Source organism: Rutidosis leptorrhynchoides, chromosome 10 (assembly GCF_046630445.1).
Source record: "Rutidosis leptorrhynchoides isolate AG116_Rl617_1_P2 chromosome 10, CSIRO_AGI_Rlap_v1, whole genome shotgun sequence".
Lineage (NCBI taxonomy): Eukaryota > Viridiplantae > Streptophyta > Magnoliopsida > Asterales > Asteraceae > Rutidosis > Rutidosis leptorrhynchoides.
In genome coordinates this window covers 317,782,962-317,801,045 of record NC_092342.1, presented here as the reverse complement: position 1 = coordinate 317,801,045, position 18,084 = coordinate 317,782,962, and positions in this window count along the sequence as shown.

The window sequence follows — 18,084 nt, the reverse complement described above, 5'->3', positions numbered from 1 at the left end:
TAACAAAGAACTACTAACAATGGACTACTAACATAAAATGTTAAAAATTATTATATAAGTATTCTATGAACTTGCTTTATTTTATTCATATGTCGTATTATTATCTGAATCGTTATTATTGTTATAGGTTCGTGAATCCAAGGACGACGGTCATATTTTTAATAAGTTGAAAACTTATTATTAATATACTTTTACTACTGTGAGTATATAGTCCCATTTTTAAACTTTAAAAATATTTTGGGATGAGAATACATGCATTTTATGTTTTACGCATGGACACAAGTACTTACAATATATTCTACGTTGAGTTGTACCACCTTGCATATCTTCCCTAATAGCTTGGTAACTAATATTTACATGTTGTAAGAACATGTAAGCGCGAATCCTAGTGATAGATCTATCAGGTTTGACAACCCCAACTGGGCTAGTCGCTCTAGTATCGTAAACGGTTGCATAGTACTTCGTTTTACTACACTTGGTACAGTGTAGGGAGATTTCATAATAAAGGGAATATGCCACATTAATGGTTAAGTATGGTTACCGAAGCGCTCAACAACTTATATAATACTTTTATACACTTGCGAGTGTACATATATTTATAACTATGAAATCTTGGGGTCTATATTTATATCGATGATAAACCTATATATCTCACCAACCTTTGTGTTGACTGTTTACGCATGTTTATTCTCAGGTCCTTAAGAAAGTCTTCCGCTGTTGCATTATCTGAGCAAGCTGTGCATGGAGTCTCATACTTTTATTTAAATAAAGTGTTGCATTCAATAAAACCTTTGTCATGTATTATATTCGACTGTTACGTCAGGTGTGTAGTATTTGGAAACCGATGTATTTTGGGGATTATTTCTTAAATAATCGCCCACTTGTTTAAAACATGCATTATGTATAATAATGATGTGCTTTTTATGAAACGAATGCAATATTTTCTAAAACGTATCATATAGAGGTCAAATACCTCGCTATGGGACCAATGAGAACGTACTGCGTTTATAATAATATGGACGGGTCGTTTCAGTTGGTATCAGAGCGGTGGTCTTAGCGAACCATGTCTTGCATTAGTGTGTCTAACGGATAGTTATTAAGATGCATTAGTGAGTCTGGACTTCGACCTTAACTGCATGTCAAAAGTTTTGCTTATCATTTCTAGTCGGAAATCATCTGCTTATCACCCTTAGAAAATTACATGCTTATCATTCTTAGTCTAGACACATCTTACTGCATTGATTGCATAAATAGTGTATAGACAAAGTTCATATTTTAGCGTATATGCTAATTCATATCTTAGCGTATCTGTTACTGTAAACTTTGCCTAACATATTCCGTAAATTCCTCCGTAATCTATGAAATCTTTTGCTCTATATATATAGATATTCTATGTAATTAGAATACCATCCGATAGACGGAATCATTTCATATCGAAAAATCCTTTATTCAATCATACGAAATGGAACTCTCCACTAGTTCAAGTCCCTCGAATTCCGATATGGAATTTCACTCGAGCTCCGAAAGCAGTGTGACCGGAATGGATCAACCAATTAGCCATAATCTATTTTGGATGAATTGGGGATGGGTTCGTAGTCTACTTAATCATTGGAGACAAGAAGAAGGTGATCCCTTCCATCCACCACATTGCCTTCTTGGTGAAGAACGTGAGGCACTTACCGGCGAACCCGTTCGTAACACCATTTTCTCTCTCCTTTCCAGGATATGCCGTAACGAGTATAATATTACTAATATTATTGAGGTTATCCGACCTTTACTCCGTATCTTGCATGGTGAATTATTTAGTAAAAAAAAAAAAAAAATTTACTGTCATGAAAAGCAAAACTTCATTAGCAAGTGCATCCTACATCATTTCATTCCCTTTATAAAGCTCTTGACCTCTCTTTTTATTCAAGAAACTTTAAACATCTTCTTTCTCAATACAAAACAAAACAAATTCTCATCATCTACACACACATCAAACCACTACCAGCACCAACATCAGCATTACCAACAACATCACAAGCCTCAACATCGCAAGCCGCATTACGAGCATCAACATCATACGCACCGCAGGCACTGAGGGATACCAACAATAATGAGTGATGAAGTATTAATTCATTATTTCATTTACGTTGAAGAAATATTCCGCGACGATGATGTAATCTCTAAAGTTTTAGGGATTATTCATTTCTAGTTCCAACTGTAAACCAAATGAGATTAATATAATATTAACTCATCAAATCCATATTACATCTGAAGAAAATATACATACATATATTTTCATAAAGACTGTAATAAAAATTCTTTTGTACAAAATATTACTTGTGAAATTTTATTTTAACGGGTAGGTAATACCCTAGAAATACTTAAGTTCACATTAATATGTTACACTGTACATTTTCAATGATGTTTCGACAATTGTTAACTTTCATAGCAATATACATCATTTCACAAAATTCAAGACAACCATTTTCCATACCAATTCAATTACATATTCTGATTTTGACAGATCAAAATCCAAGTTAAGATTTAAGAAGTGCCATCAATCTTAAATTCCTACATCCTTCAAAATCATACTTTAAATTCAAACTATACTAGAACATCACTTTCATTTACAGAACTCATAAAGATATTCGTATCATTCAAGATTCACGACGAATTCATTATACGGATATTGACGATGACAACCTGCGTCTAAACCCTTCAAAATTCTTGAAAACATCTCAACTAAGGAACAATCGAGAGAATGAACCAATCACGCGATACATACGAAGAATATATACATATAAATATGCATTCGGAGGACACTTGAACCTAAGCAAAGGTTCAACACGTATCCGTGTCAGATCCTTTAGCATTATTATTACTCAAAATAACTTTACAATACCTTTTCAAAATAGCAAATTTTATCACAGCTCCAAAAAGACAACTTCGACTTTTCATCCGGAGTAGCCTTATTATAACCTTGATATATACGTTGTCTTTTCGCCATCGTTACTAGGGAACCTTTTATATTCCACCACATTAGTAGTAAGCTTACCATCAACTTTATTGCTCTTTGACTTAAATCTCTCTGAAAGATCACTATAAAACCTTGTCATGTACCCATCTACATCTTGTAACAATAATTGTCATACCAAACCCCAGGAAGCATCAATAATTATTCTTGAATCTCACATCATTTCTGCATATACATATAACGTTATTTCCTGGAATTATAATTCTGAAATCCGGAATAGCACTTCAGCCTACGAATCAGTACTATGAAGTTTTGAAAAAGCTGAATGAAGAAGCAGAAACTGTAGACAACCGTAACAGTCAAAAGCTGATGATAAAGAATATTGTGTTAGCAAAGTACAGAAAAAGAGAAGGTTTAGAACTGGAAAATTGATTGAACAAACCCTGAAGGAGGTTGTGGATAAATCACAAGGACGAAATCTACCTTCAAAGAATCCAAATGATTCGATGTCTGCTAAAATCCTTAGCAAATACCTTGCTCCTTACTCTAAAACCCTTGCGGATAATATTCTTCATCATCCTCTTATTTTAAATATTCTAAGATATCATCGTATCTTCCATTATAAATATCCTTCATATTTCTGAAGATATTTTCATAACCATTCTTATCTGAAATCATTTATTCCTTCGCGTTATCTGTATCACATCATAAAGAAAACTGTTTTAGTTTCTAAATATCTGAAACCTCTGAGTGTAAAGTATGAATGTTTTTGAAGTAATGTTGGGAACTAAAGAATGAGTTAGTATAATATAATGACACTTGATCAACGTGATTATATTACAGAAAGTCATGCAGAGTTTCTAAATGGAACGTAATGATTCACAGACCATAACGTCATCATGTGCCATGTTACATGACTCTTACATTCAATCTAATCTCTAAACATATCAAGAACATATTCTATTGATAGTTCTATCTTTTCCTTTGGATTCTGGTAATTTCACAAGTCAAATTGTGCTATTACAATTTCTCTCTTAGAGCATTAGCTATGTTCATTCCAAATTTCATATCTATGAATTCTAGACCATTATTCGCTTGACTTGAAGTCGGGAAAAGAAGACGGAAGCATGAAACTCCAAAATATAAGGAAAAATATAAGCACGAAGACAACGCATAAATTACAAACCGTGTATATCGATGCGTATAGCAATATAAAGACATGGGAAAACTAAGAACACTATAAACCCAAGAGCATAGTAGAAATTAACGGATTCCTCCGGTGGAAGATGAAAAAGAAGAATGACAGATGTGATAGTCAAGAATATATCAAGAATTAAAACTGGATGGAGCATATTGATGAATGTTTTGGAAGTACGAAGAAAGGAAGAAAGTATAAAATATGGGAGATGTGGAAATAAGGAAACGTAGGAGGTTGATTTATAGTAAAATATCTGACAGAGAAATCGAGACATATTATTGCATTAAATCGAAGAGGATCATAATTTCCTTAATCGCCGAAGAATCAAATCTTATATAGATTACAAAGATTTTCTTTAATCCGGAGATCAACCGTGATGACGTCAAAAGATAAGACGAATCCCTATTTTCTCATTTCACTCTTTTACGATAGCTTCACTCAAATGTTTCGAGTAATCGAATTATTTTATCCATATTTCTCAATCATAATAAAACCCTATGAATCAACTTATATTCATCATAATAACATTCTTATTATTAGCCATGACGACCTCGATCAAATTTCAGGACGAAATTTCTTTAACGGGTAGGTACTGTGACGACCCGGAAATTTCCGACCAAATTTAAACTTAATCTTTATATAATTTCGACTTGATAAGCAATGAATTTTAATAAATCTTGAACCTCCGAAAAGAGTTTTACACAAGCTTTTGGTCACCCTTTTATTTCCGACGATTCACGAACGTCATAACATGATTTAATTGTTTAATTGTTTAATTATTGTGTATATATATGGATTTATATATATTTAACTTGAAAATATGATAATAAAATATCTCATTAAGTATATTAACAAAGTATTATATATATATTTTCATACTACTAATTTAAAGAGTTTTCAAACAATATATATTACTATTTAAATGACGTAATTAACTTATGTTAAAATGTATTTACATATAATGTATTACGAGTGTAAATACATCCTTACAAGTATTGAATACACTTTATAATATACCAATACATATAAAGGATAGCTATACTCGTATTTCCATTCAATTTCCTGAAGAATTCTACTCGCATTCATACGGTATTTTTACCCGTATTATACACAGCTTCTAGAAGTATTTACTATTGGTATATACCAATAGAAATCTGAAATTATTTGTGTAATATGTTATCCATGACCTAATTAATTTAATATGTCATACATGACTTAATGCAATTTAACTTATCTTAGATATTTTCACTAAAAGCCAAAATTATAAGCTTATAAATAAGGACCATTTTAACTCATTTTTACTCCACATTTTCTTAAACTAAAAACACACACTTGAATGCTCTCATATCATACTTTAATCTCAGTAAATTTCTTCTTCATAATCAAGGTAAAATACTTCTCAAAATCCTTGTTCAATTCCTTGTATAGTTGCTATCTTATTATACTTATAAAACTTGTAAAAACTAGAACTTGTTTGGTGAACACCAAGCTTGTTTGAAAAACTAATCTAATCTTTCTAACTTAACTCTAATAACACTTATTTATATGTATTATGATGTTATATTAAGTTAATATAAGAACTTATAACTTGTACATATGAAGAACACCTTGAAACTTAACATGTATCTTTTAATCTCCATTCGGTAAAAAGCGGGCTGTTTTGGGTTGGGAATTAAAAACCTATCTTAGACTTTGAGTTTGAGGCTAAGACTTTGGAAATATTTTAATATGTGTAAATAAGACTTCCAGTATTTTTTTCATGATTTTAGACAAAGTGGAAGTATTTTATCAAAAATCATATATTGGGTGGATGCCGGGATTTTTCCAAATCTGTCCACCGACATAAAAAGAGGGTAAAGTTCTAAAAATTACTACTTGGGATGAACTTTTCGAATTGGTTTTGTAAAATTTCTTCTTAATGAATCCATAGCAATTTGATTCACTTTAAACGGAGTTGTAATGAATATTTGGCGAGCAAAACAAAATCTGCTAAAATTAACGTTGTATGGACGAAATTTATATTATAAAAACTATATTAACCATATCCTTGTTAACTTTTCCTATATCCTATATATATTTGGACATGTTATCAGTAGTATAACAAAATATTATAATCTTGGTTAATTCTGTGATTGTATATATGTATAATAATATTCTTGGTACGTCCTAACACAATAAGTATACAATACATTTTGATAAATCCTAAGACAATACGTACACAATACGTCTTAGTTAATTCTAAGACAATACATATACAATAAGTCTCTGGGTTGATGCAAAGATAATACGTATACAATACGTCGTGGGGTAATTCTAAGATTATATATATATATATATATATATATATATATATATATATATATATATATATATATATATATATACCGATTATTTAACTGTTGGACTTTTCGGACTATTTTGGACTACTAACAAAGAACTACTAACAATGGACTACTAACATAAAATGTTAAAAATTATTATATAAGTATTCTATGAACTTGCTTTATTTTATTCATATGTCGTATTATTATCTGAATCGTTATTATTGTTATAGGTTCGTGAATCCAAGGACGACGGTCATATTTTTAATAAGTTGAAAACTTATTATTAATATACTTTTACTACTGTGAGTATATAGTCCCATTTTTAAACTCTAAAAATATTTTGGGATGAGAATACATGCATTTTATGTTTTACGCCATGGACACAAGTACTTACAATATATTCTACGTTGAGTTGTACCACCTTGCATATCTTCCCTAATAGCTTGGTAACTAATATTTACATGTTGTAAGAACATGTAAGCGCGAATCCTATTGATAGATCTATCAGGTTTGACAACCCCAACCGGGCTAGTCGCTCTAGTATCGTAAACGGTTGCATAGTACTTCGTTTTTACTACACTTGGTACAGTGTAGGGAGATTTCATAATAAAGGGAATATGCCACATTAATGGTTAAGTATGGTTACCGAAGCGCTCAACAACTTATATAATACTTTTATACACTTGCGAGTGTACATATATTTATAACTATGAAATCTTGTGGTCTATATTTATATCGATGATAAACCTATATATCTCACCAACCTTTGTGTTGACTGTTTACGCATGTTTATTCTCAGGTCCTTAAGAAAGTCTTCCGCTGTTGCATTATCTGAGCAAGCTGTGCATGGAGTCTCATACTTTTATTTAAATAAAGTGTTGCATTCAATAAAACCTTTGTCATGTATTATATTCGACTGTTACGTCAGGTGTGTAGTATTTGGAAACCGATGTATTTTGGGGATTATTTCTTAAATAATCGCCCACTTGTTTAAAACATGTATTATGTATAATAATGATGTGCTTTTTATGAAACGAATGCAATATTTTCTAAAACGTATCATATAGAGGTCAAATACCTCGCTATGGGACCAATGAGAACGTACTGCATTTATAGTAATATGAACGGGTCGTTTCACCAGGTATACTGTGAAGAAGAGAAGTGATGCGTCATCATCAGCTACTGATGTGTTAAAAGTGTGTGCAGTAGTGCTTAATTTTCCTTTCAACTTTTAAATTTATAAAACCTTTATTTTACTTTTAACACCCTAACGAGCAACAAGACCCGATCAGATGTAGTATTTTAGGTTATCATCCCAAGAGAGCGTGGAAGCAGATAAGAGTTGTTATTTAAAGAGACAATTGATGGTATGTTTTTAATAACTTTTAATAAACTATTTAAGAAAGATAGAATAAAGATTTAAATGAAATAAACCATATAATAGAAAAGTGATTACATGGACGTGTAAATCATAAGGGAAATATATTTGATATTTCATGACTTATATTGATAAATAGCAAGACAATAATCATAGATCAATTATTATCCTTAATGGTTAAGATAAGTATCACATAGCATTCATAAAGCAGGACCTAAAGCATATATTAACTAAGTGATGTTCATAACTAATGTCTTCATTCATGACATTTAAATAATCACATGATAAATATCACATAAACCTAATGTTGATCTAAGCAATATTCAATTAGACTTACAATTACCAAAGGGCCCTTGGCTTAGCGATATGAGAGTAACCCTTCAACCAACAGGTTGTGGGTTCAAGTCTCACTTGAGGCAGTGAGATGTAAATATTCGTGGTTTCGTGTGTAGATTGTACATTTGCCTTTCAAAAAAAATAAATAAATAAACTTACAATTGGATAAACTAATAAACCTAATTAGATTATTTCAAGTTACTACCTGAAAATTAACCCTAATCAAGTTCTCATGCAATTGCCAATCAAACACTCATAAACAAAGGTTCTTTGATTAAGCCTAACAATAATAAATTCTATTATATAAGTTTAATTCAAGTTCAACTATTTGTATAACTACCAATGATGTTTACCTAAGTTCCATGCAATCCAAACACTATATTTGATGGACTAGATCTAAACAAGTGATATGAATCGAATATAAGATCATAGAATCAATGACTAGTTAATCATAGATTCATAATATTAAATCATTAAGCATGGCAAACAAGTTATTTAATCATTGCAGATATAAACATACTAATAAATTATCACAGAAACATAATCATACAGATCTGGAAAAGAACAAGAAACTGCACGAATTGAGAATGGAAGCCAGCGGCTTTGAGCACCCAAGTCGGCAGCTGGAGAAGCTCAGCCGGTGGCTTCATCTTAAATCCTATATTTTCACGATTTCATCCAAGTAACCACTATGAACGTTTAGTTCATAGTTGGAGACGAACAGAAGCAGTTTAAAGTAAATAAAAACATAATAAAGTAGAAACAAGAAATAAAAGTGATAATACCTTGATCAATTGAAAGAAACTTGAATAATCTTGATTACAAAGTGTACAGAGACTAAAAACTAACACTAAAATCTAACTAATTCGTAAATTGAAAGTAGAATATGAAAAGGTACATTTAAAACTGTAAAATTCGGCCAGTATTTATAGATCTCGAAAACTGTGCCCAAACCGGCGGCTTCCTTTGGCGGTGACTTTTTCTCCAATCAAAACTTGATCTTTACGCGCAAGAAAATGTATTTTAGGCCCAAGCCGGCGGCTTCACTTTAGATCTGAGCTTGAAGGCCAAGAAAAACTTGTCCGGCAAAATATTGACTTTTTGACTTGAAGCTGGCGGTTTCCATGGCCAAGCCTGAGGCTTCCTTTTTTCCAAGCTAGCGGCATCCTTCATTTTATTGTAGATTTTTGTCTTGCGGTCGTTTTGACAGGTGGATCGTCGAAAATGGAGTCCGGATGCTCAAGATATGGCCAAAACGGTGACAGCGCGCAGACTTTTTCTTCAATATTTAGCTCCTTTTTCACCAATTTCTGGCATATGTCCCTATAATCAACATTTACATAATAAAGCATCAAAAGTTCATAATATTGACTATAATTATGCTTGATAACGACAAAATAAATGATGAAAAATATGTATAATTTTGGAGTTATCAGCTGCTGCTTCAAATACTCAATCCTCGCAACCGTCGTCACAAGTTCCACCAATTCAACCACCGCAAGCACTGCAAGTCCCACCAACTCAACAACAACAAACACAACAGGTTCCACCGCCACATGCTCCAACAATAACTCAGGCTGGTAGTTCAACAGCTCTATATGTCCCTCAGCTAGGGATGGCAATGAATCGGATATGGATCGGGTGACGCCGTATCTGTATCCATATTCATTTACTTTTTATTCATCCATATCTATATCCATATCCATTTAGTTTCAGGTCATCCGTCCATATCTATATCCAGTGGATTAAGTGGGTTAATGGATATCCAATTAATATTAAAAAAATATTATAATATTTTCTAATATGTGATTAAAACGAAAACGTAGTATAGCAAAAATAAATATAACATGACATTATTAAATTATATCCATAAAAATGTGTAATCTTTGTCGAAGATATAACAAAATTTGTTAAATTTACTTATAAGACATAGATTTTAAAAAATTAAGTATGAAATTTGTAAGTTTATTTTGTTAAATATACATGTTTTATTATAATATATTATAGTTATTATTTCATTATATCATAGGATTGAAATCAAAATGTAAATCTAACGGTAAATGAGCTTGTAATAGTAAATATATAAGTATATATCTATATTTATGTATTTGTATACCTATTTCGGGTGGTAATGGATATATCCATGGATGAAACTTTTCATCCATGTCCATATCCATATCCAAATCCATTTAGATTCATCCATATCTGTATCCATATCCATATCCATTTAGGTTCATCTATATCCATCATAAAGCGGATGGATCGGGTGGATATCCACCAGATCGGGTGGCCATTGACATCCCTACCCTCAGCTAAGTAATGTTGATTTGTTGAATAAGGTGATAAATCTCCAGTCTACGGTTCTGTCTCTAGTCAACACTAATAAGGAGAAGAATAAAGTGATTGATGACTTGCAAGAAAAATTTAATCACCTGACATCTGAGCTTGATAAATCAAGGAAGGATATCGGGGAACTTTAAGACGTTAACAGAGAAACAAGCGAAGAGAATCCGACGTATGGATCGTCGTGAAAGGAGGTTTAAGAAGAATTTGTGCGCTGATGAAGAAGATGGTACAATTAAATTGATAAATGTGGGTGATGATATGATCTCAACAGAGAGTAAAGCGTCTTCTGATTCATCTTCTGATGACCTGAGAATGTAAGTGAAATATAGGAAGTACATTTCCTTAAACCTGTTTATGTTGCTATTCATAGGTTAACATATTTTCTGGACAATCAATGTACAGTGATCAACTCGCTGAACTACGATGTCGAAGAGGGAGAAATTGTACATACTCTGAGTAACGAAGAGACATCGAAGATGTTTGGTACAGATGTAGAGCAGTTGATAGCTTGTGAGAGAACGTCAAACACTGCGGGAACCCGTGTACATAGACATATAGGAGGTGATTATGCTGAGGAGTTCATCATTCAGGATGCTTCAGATGAATAAAGTTCAGTAAATGAGGATGTTGAAGATGATTTACCGGAGTTTGCTGATCTGTTTAAGCAGCAAAGTGATGAGGTTTTGAACAGGAAGGTTGATAAAAAGAGAATTACTGAGGAAGGTGAATCATTTGGGGTAAACAAAGAAGGTGAAAGTATTGATGATGTTAACAAACAAAATAATTAAGAGTGGAGAGAATATCAGAAGAATAGAGTCCTGGTTTCACAAACTCTCGCTAGAACCGAAGTACAAATTGTTTTATGATCGAACAGGTAAGGTGACAGATGGAAAGATTCTAAGCTGGGCATTCTTCAGGGATTTAGATTGTTACGGTGTGAGAAAGGAGAACGGAGTTGACTATTTCAAACATGCCGTTGATTTTAAGACTTTGCCATACTTTGAAATGATGGAGCTGGCCCGTTTGCCACTATTGTACTTTGATATTGATGGTTGGGGTGAATGGATGCAGTACAAGATTAAAAAGGAGTTTAAGTATGGATGGTCAGTGTTAGCTCCTCAGTTTCCGAAGATAACGTATAAAACAGATCAAGAAAATGGTAAGAGGATAAAGGTTGTGAGATATAAGCGTGCAAAGACGATGAAATATGCTCCAGTTCGCAAAATGCCGCAAAACTTTAGTAAGAATTTCAAATGGTGGTATTATGATGGTCAAACTGAGGAGGTTGTGATTATTCTGGAATTGGGAAATGTTTTGAATCATATAAGGATATTTGATCCGAGATGGATCAGGAATTTGTGCAAAGCGGATATAAAGGTGTTGAGGAGACATCCGATTTTTCATGAGCTGCTAAACATGGAGCAGGCGATCCAGTTCATCCGTGCTGTTCGGACATGTTATGCTTATGATTTGTGCACTTAATGTTTTATCTTTAAAACCGTGAACTTTTGTGAACTGTGGACTTGAATGTTTCTTTTAATTTTGATCTGGTTGTAATAAACTAGTTATAATGTTTGAACTGTTTGGATGTTTGTAAGGTTTTCACATTGATGAATGTTTAATGTGATTGTGATATAATGAACTAGGTCCTAGGGGGAGTTTATTGCTGCATGAACGTAAGTCCCAAGTTCATTATAGCTATTCGTGTGTATTAAGACAAAGTAAGTGCTTGAATAATCCATTGTATGCGTTTCAATTTAAATTGTTTAGTATCTGTGTAACCGCATGGATACAGATTGCATCCATACGAGTACAAGTGCAACTGCACGGTTGCATCCTGCAACTGCATGTTTTCCCGTGCAGACCTTATTTATTGAAGATTTCGGGTTCATTGTTAGGGTTACGAACCTAAGCAATACCCTAGCCGTGATTTCGATTCTTTGCAAGTCTAACACTTCTGGTTATTGATCTACAACATCTAAAAGTCGTTTATATTGTTTAGATCATTCGTGTTCGAGTTTTTTTTTTTTTTTTTGATATAAAATCTAATATCGAGTAATTCCACACTCGATATTGACGATTAGATCGATTAATACCGTTTAATCGTTCCTATAAACTCCGATGGAACCACCCAAAAACCAACACCAACACATCAAAAATTTTACCAGGAAACCTAAAATCGAACCGAACCACCGAAAAATATTAGATCTAACTTCTTGAAAAACAGTCATGTTCATGACACACCCACTGATAGTAGCCGGATTGCAAAAACGATATAGGTAACCAAATCAAATCCTAAGGTATGTATCATTCTCTCACTCTAACCGTCTGTCTGAAATAGATAAGTTGTACTTAAGTTAACACGTGTAACCATGTTCTGTTGTACACTGTTCCATAAATTTGACACAAATCTAGAATCTCTTTCTCACACAACTGATAATGGTACACAATGACAACTAACAATTTCTTTCACATATAACTCAGCCAGTTCACTTAATGACGTTGTCTCACAGGTAGCCAGGAAGTGAGCACTCTTGGTCAGTCAGTCAACTATCACCCAGGTCATGTCAAGTCTTTTCTGAGTTCGGGGTAGTTTGGTCACAAAAGCCATCGTAATATGTTCTTATTTCCACTCAGGAATTTCTAACTTATGTAACGACCATACGGTTTCTGGTGTTCTACTTTCACTTGCGCACACACATGACACTTTTCCATAAATTGAGCGATGTCTGTTTTCATAGTCGGCCATTAATACACAGATTTCAAATCATGATACATTTTATTAGAGTTTTGTCAATTTGAGAGCGCGTTCAATCCGAATGTTCTGTCAGATCATTCCCATCTCCTGGAAGTTCTTAAGGATAAATTCTTTTTTTTTACTCTGAGATCTATTCCAACATTTCTAGAAGAAACCATGAAGCTTTGGTTGAACGATGCAATGTACATTAAAGATTATCTCTTCATGTCATTTGACCAAGGAGCATTTGCAGTTAGCGGCATAATGCTAAATCCACAAAGTCGCTGGAATAAACCCCCTGCTGGTGGAAACCCTAACATAATCCAAACAACTGGTAGAGTGGGACTAACCAGTAAATCTGACGCTCTCTCCTAAAGAAGAATAAAGCACCATTGAGAGACATGGAGCAAAGGAGGAGCGAGCGATCGGCCGAAGAAAATAAGAGACATGGAAGAGGTAAAAAAGCACCAATGGTATAGAGGGAAAACTTAAAGCATATTGGGCACTCGTAATGTACAATACCAACTTAGCCGAGGCGGGTAAAACCTGGTTCTTGCAACTTCATTAATTGAAAGAGTTAAGGCTTGTATCCTATGAGAACTCTAGCTCCTATAAAAAAAAAGTCAAAGAAATGGCATGATTCTGGACTGAAGGAGGAAAAAGAAGTTGAACCGGGTGATAAGGTGTTGATTTTTCAATCCAATATAAATTCACTCCTGCTAAGCTTAGGTCTCGTTGTACGGGAACGTATGTGGTTAAGCAAGCATTTTCATCCAACTATGTCGAATTGTTTGGCAATGATGATTATGTTTTAATGATGATAATTTCGTTTTCTTTTCTTGAATACTTGCAAACTTTCATATGGGCTTTATCAAGAATTAGTGTGGGGGTGGTGTTGTTCTTTTGTTTGTCCGATTTCAAGCTTCCTCTTGCTTGTTCATCATGTTTAAATTTTGATCCTCTTAATTAAATGTACTATGTTCATGAATTAATGATTAGGGGTTATACATTTTGAACAAGGTGTTCTTGATTCATGGGATGCTATGGCCAAATTTTTGCTACATATTCATGAGTGTTTGACTTACATTTCATACATGTTATTTTTTATTGTTAAATTTCAAGTCCCGTATGCATTTTAAGTTTTTTAAGACACTAGTTTCTAGTTATTTACTTGTTACTGGTCTAGCAATTTTATCATATGCATGTGTATGTCAATGCTTAATTGAATATTTGGGAATTAGTTTAACTTACTTACCGATTGAGATGCAAATGTCAAGTTTGAAAATGTTTATTTGCCTTGGTTAGACGTGGATTTTCTGATAGTTCGTGTGGATTGTATTATGTCTTTACTACTTATTAGTTGTTTGCTAACACTAATGTGTCTATTGGAACACACTTGTTTGTATTAATGTGTTTTGCAGAAACCAAAGTAAACCCAAGGTGCCTCCACTTCTAATCCGGACGAGGTATCTCCACCACACCCAGTTCATCCCGTTGCTGATACCCTTCACGCAAACCTTCACCCTAACTTACACTCTCCCAAAAAACTGGATGAAGAAGTTGGGTCACTTGATAAACAAGGATTGTGAACCACCAATGATGATTGATCATTTGATTGGGAACCTTTAAGGATGGTGAACTTAGAGGAACGGATTAGGAACCTTTTACGCCAAACTTATGCAACCGCCCTTTACCAAAACCACTATTATGATTGGGTTAACTTCTTCGAACTCAATCGCCCTATCTATAAGGAATGGTGTACGGAGTTACTTTGTACCCTTGAATGGAACAAATGACCCACTTTCGGTTGTGATGAGTCTTTTATAAGATTTAGGTTGAGGGCAAGTGACATGCTCTCTATCTTTGTTTTGACTTAAAGTTATTCTCACTATATTTTTTTTGACTTGAAGTTATTCTCTCTATCTTTGTTTAGACTAGAAGATGCTCTTCGTATTTATCCTGAAGTAGATTTTGTGAAAGTTTCTAGCCTACAATCTAGAAGCTCACCTTCTAGATGTTCAAAGTAGCCTTCTTTGAACACCATGTAGAAGAAACAAAGATGTACACGATGACGGCCGCCCACCATCTCCGTTCACACGACACCTTCCTCGTTCACACCATTCCACAGCCACCAAAGTTTTAGTATATGAAATGTCCCGTTCATATTGATTATAAACGTTCTATATTAATTGATTTCGTCGCGAGGTTTTGACCTCTATATGAGACGTTTTTCAAAGACTGCATTCATTTTTAAAACAACCATAACCTTTATTTTATCGATAAAGGTTTAAAAAGCATTACGTAGATTATCAAATAATGATAATCTAAAATATACCGTTTACACACGACCATTACATAATGGTTTACAATAAGAATATATTACATCAAAAATAAGTTTCTTGAATGCAGTTTTTACATAATATCATACAAGCATGGACTCCAAATCTTGTCCTTATTTTAGTATGCAACAGCGAAAGCTCTTAATAATCACCTGAGAATAAACATGCTTAAAACGTCAATAAAAATGTTGGTGAGTTATAGGTTTAACCTATATATTATCAAATCATAATAATAATAGACCAGAAGATTTCATATTACAATATACATCCCATACATAGAGATAAAATTCATTCATATGGTGAACATGATGTGTAAAGCGAAGAGGTACAAAATACTATTAATTTTTACAAGGAAATACTATTAAATACGATACAATTTTACACAAGTTATTTATTTATTTATAGAGTGGATATACCTAAACCTTGCTACAACACTATAGGCATTGTACCTAATCGTAGAGTAGTATAGTTTTTAGTAAGTCCGGTTCGTTCCACAGGGAGATGGCTATATTGCGTACACTATATTTTTATATAACTATATTTGTACAAAATATAAATATAAATATATTACAATTATTATTATTATAAAAGGGGGGTTTTACTGTTTAATGACCGGTTTGTCGATTTTATATTTTAAGCGTAAAGATAAATGACGATAATATAAATGACATAATTTAAATTGCGATAAAGTAAATTGCAGTAATTAAAATGACAGTAAATAAAGGTACGATGAAATATGAAATAAAAGTATTATGCTTATTTAAACTTCCGTAATCATGATGTTCGACGTGTTGATTTTAATTTATTACCCTGGGTTAATTGTCCTTTGTCCTGGATTATTCGATATGTCCATCTGGTTTTTGTCCATAACAGTCCATCAGTCATAAATATAAAGTGCGAGTGTCCTCGTCAAATTATCCTTATATCCGAAGTCAAATATTCCAACTAATTGGGGACTTAAACTATAATTACACCAATTTTCCTTGTATGTAATTCATCCCTGTTTTAATAAGTCCATTAACTATTAATCCATTCCCGTGTCCAGTTAAATGAACGATTATTAGTACTTATAAATATCCCGCCCATCGTGTCCGATGGAGTGTATATGGTTATTTATGGGTACGTCCAATTGTAAATCTTTATATTAAATTAACGAACTATCATTCAATTAAACAAATATAAAGTCCATTAATAGCCCATAGTCTAATTTCTACAAGTGTCGTTCTGTTGTTCAAACCCCAATTATGGTACAAAGCCCAATTACTCCATCTTTAATATTTAGCCCAACATCATGATTACTTTGATTTAAATAAGCATAATAATAACTTAGTTACAAGACATTAATTTAAAAAGGAGAATATAACTTACATTGAGTATTTATCGCGTAGCTTTACACAGACAGAACTTCGACTTTAAAACTCGTAAAATAACCTTTACATAACCCAAACTAACTAATATAAAATTACCCTATACTATATATATATATATATATATATATATATATATATATATATATATATATATATATATATATATATATATATTACAGAGGGAGAGATTGAAAGAGTGTGTTTTGAGTTCGACCACAGGCCTGCCTTTTATGGAACTTTTTTGTAGTAATTACCATGAACACCACGAAATTAAATGAATCAAGAAAACAATTAGTAAAATGTGTAAGTGTGTTAATCATCCTATTCAAAAACATGCAACATGGTTTTATTTAAGGTTATGTATTTATATAGAAAACAAACCTCGAAAACTAGCCGCCCTCTTCCTTCGTTTCCAGGTTTAGCTGACCGTGAAAGATGCGGGAATCTTAAAGCGCCATCAAGGTGTCTACCAAGCAACAATGAAGACCTCAAGTGCGATTGATGATGATGACCTTGAATGCCAATTTGTGGCCAGGTTTTTGCTGCCATGGGATCGCATGGGAAAAGGGCAGCCAGGCCATGCGATCGCATGACCCCTCTGGACAGCTCACTTTGCCTTGTCTCCTAGCTTGTCGACGTTATATTTAATTAATATATAATATATAAATAATTTATATAATTATTTAAATATTATATTATATTCTTGTGCATAGTTGACTCATAATTTTTGGCCCGTTGCGTCGCGCGTTGATAGTTGGCTCAGGTCCCGGTTCCGGATTTTCGAACGTCCTTTCGTACTATTTAATGTCTTGTACTTTGCGTTTTGCAATTTGTAATTTTCCTTAACTCCTAAAATCCGCGCAAGTCTTTAACTCACTTTTAGTGGCTTTAGTGGCACTTTTCAGGCTTTAGTGGCACTTTTTCTTCAATTATTTAATCTTCGTGCTTTGTCTTCACATTTATTTATTTAAACGATTACAACTTAAAAATAGAATAATTACAACTAAAAACTTTACATATTGGGATGATATTGCGACTAAATATATGTTCGTTTGGAGCACTATCAAATATCCCCATACTTGAGCGTTGCTTGT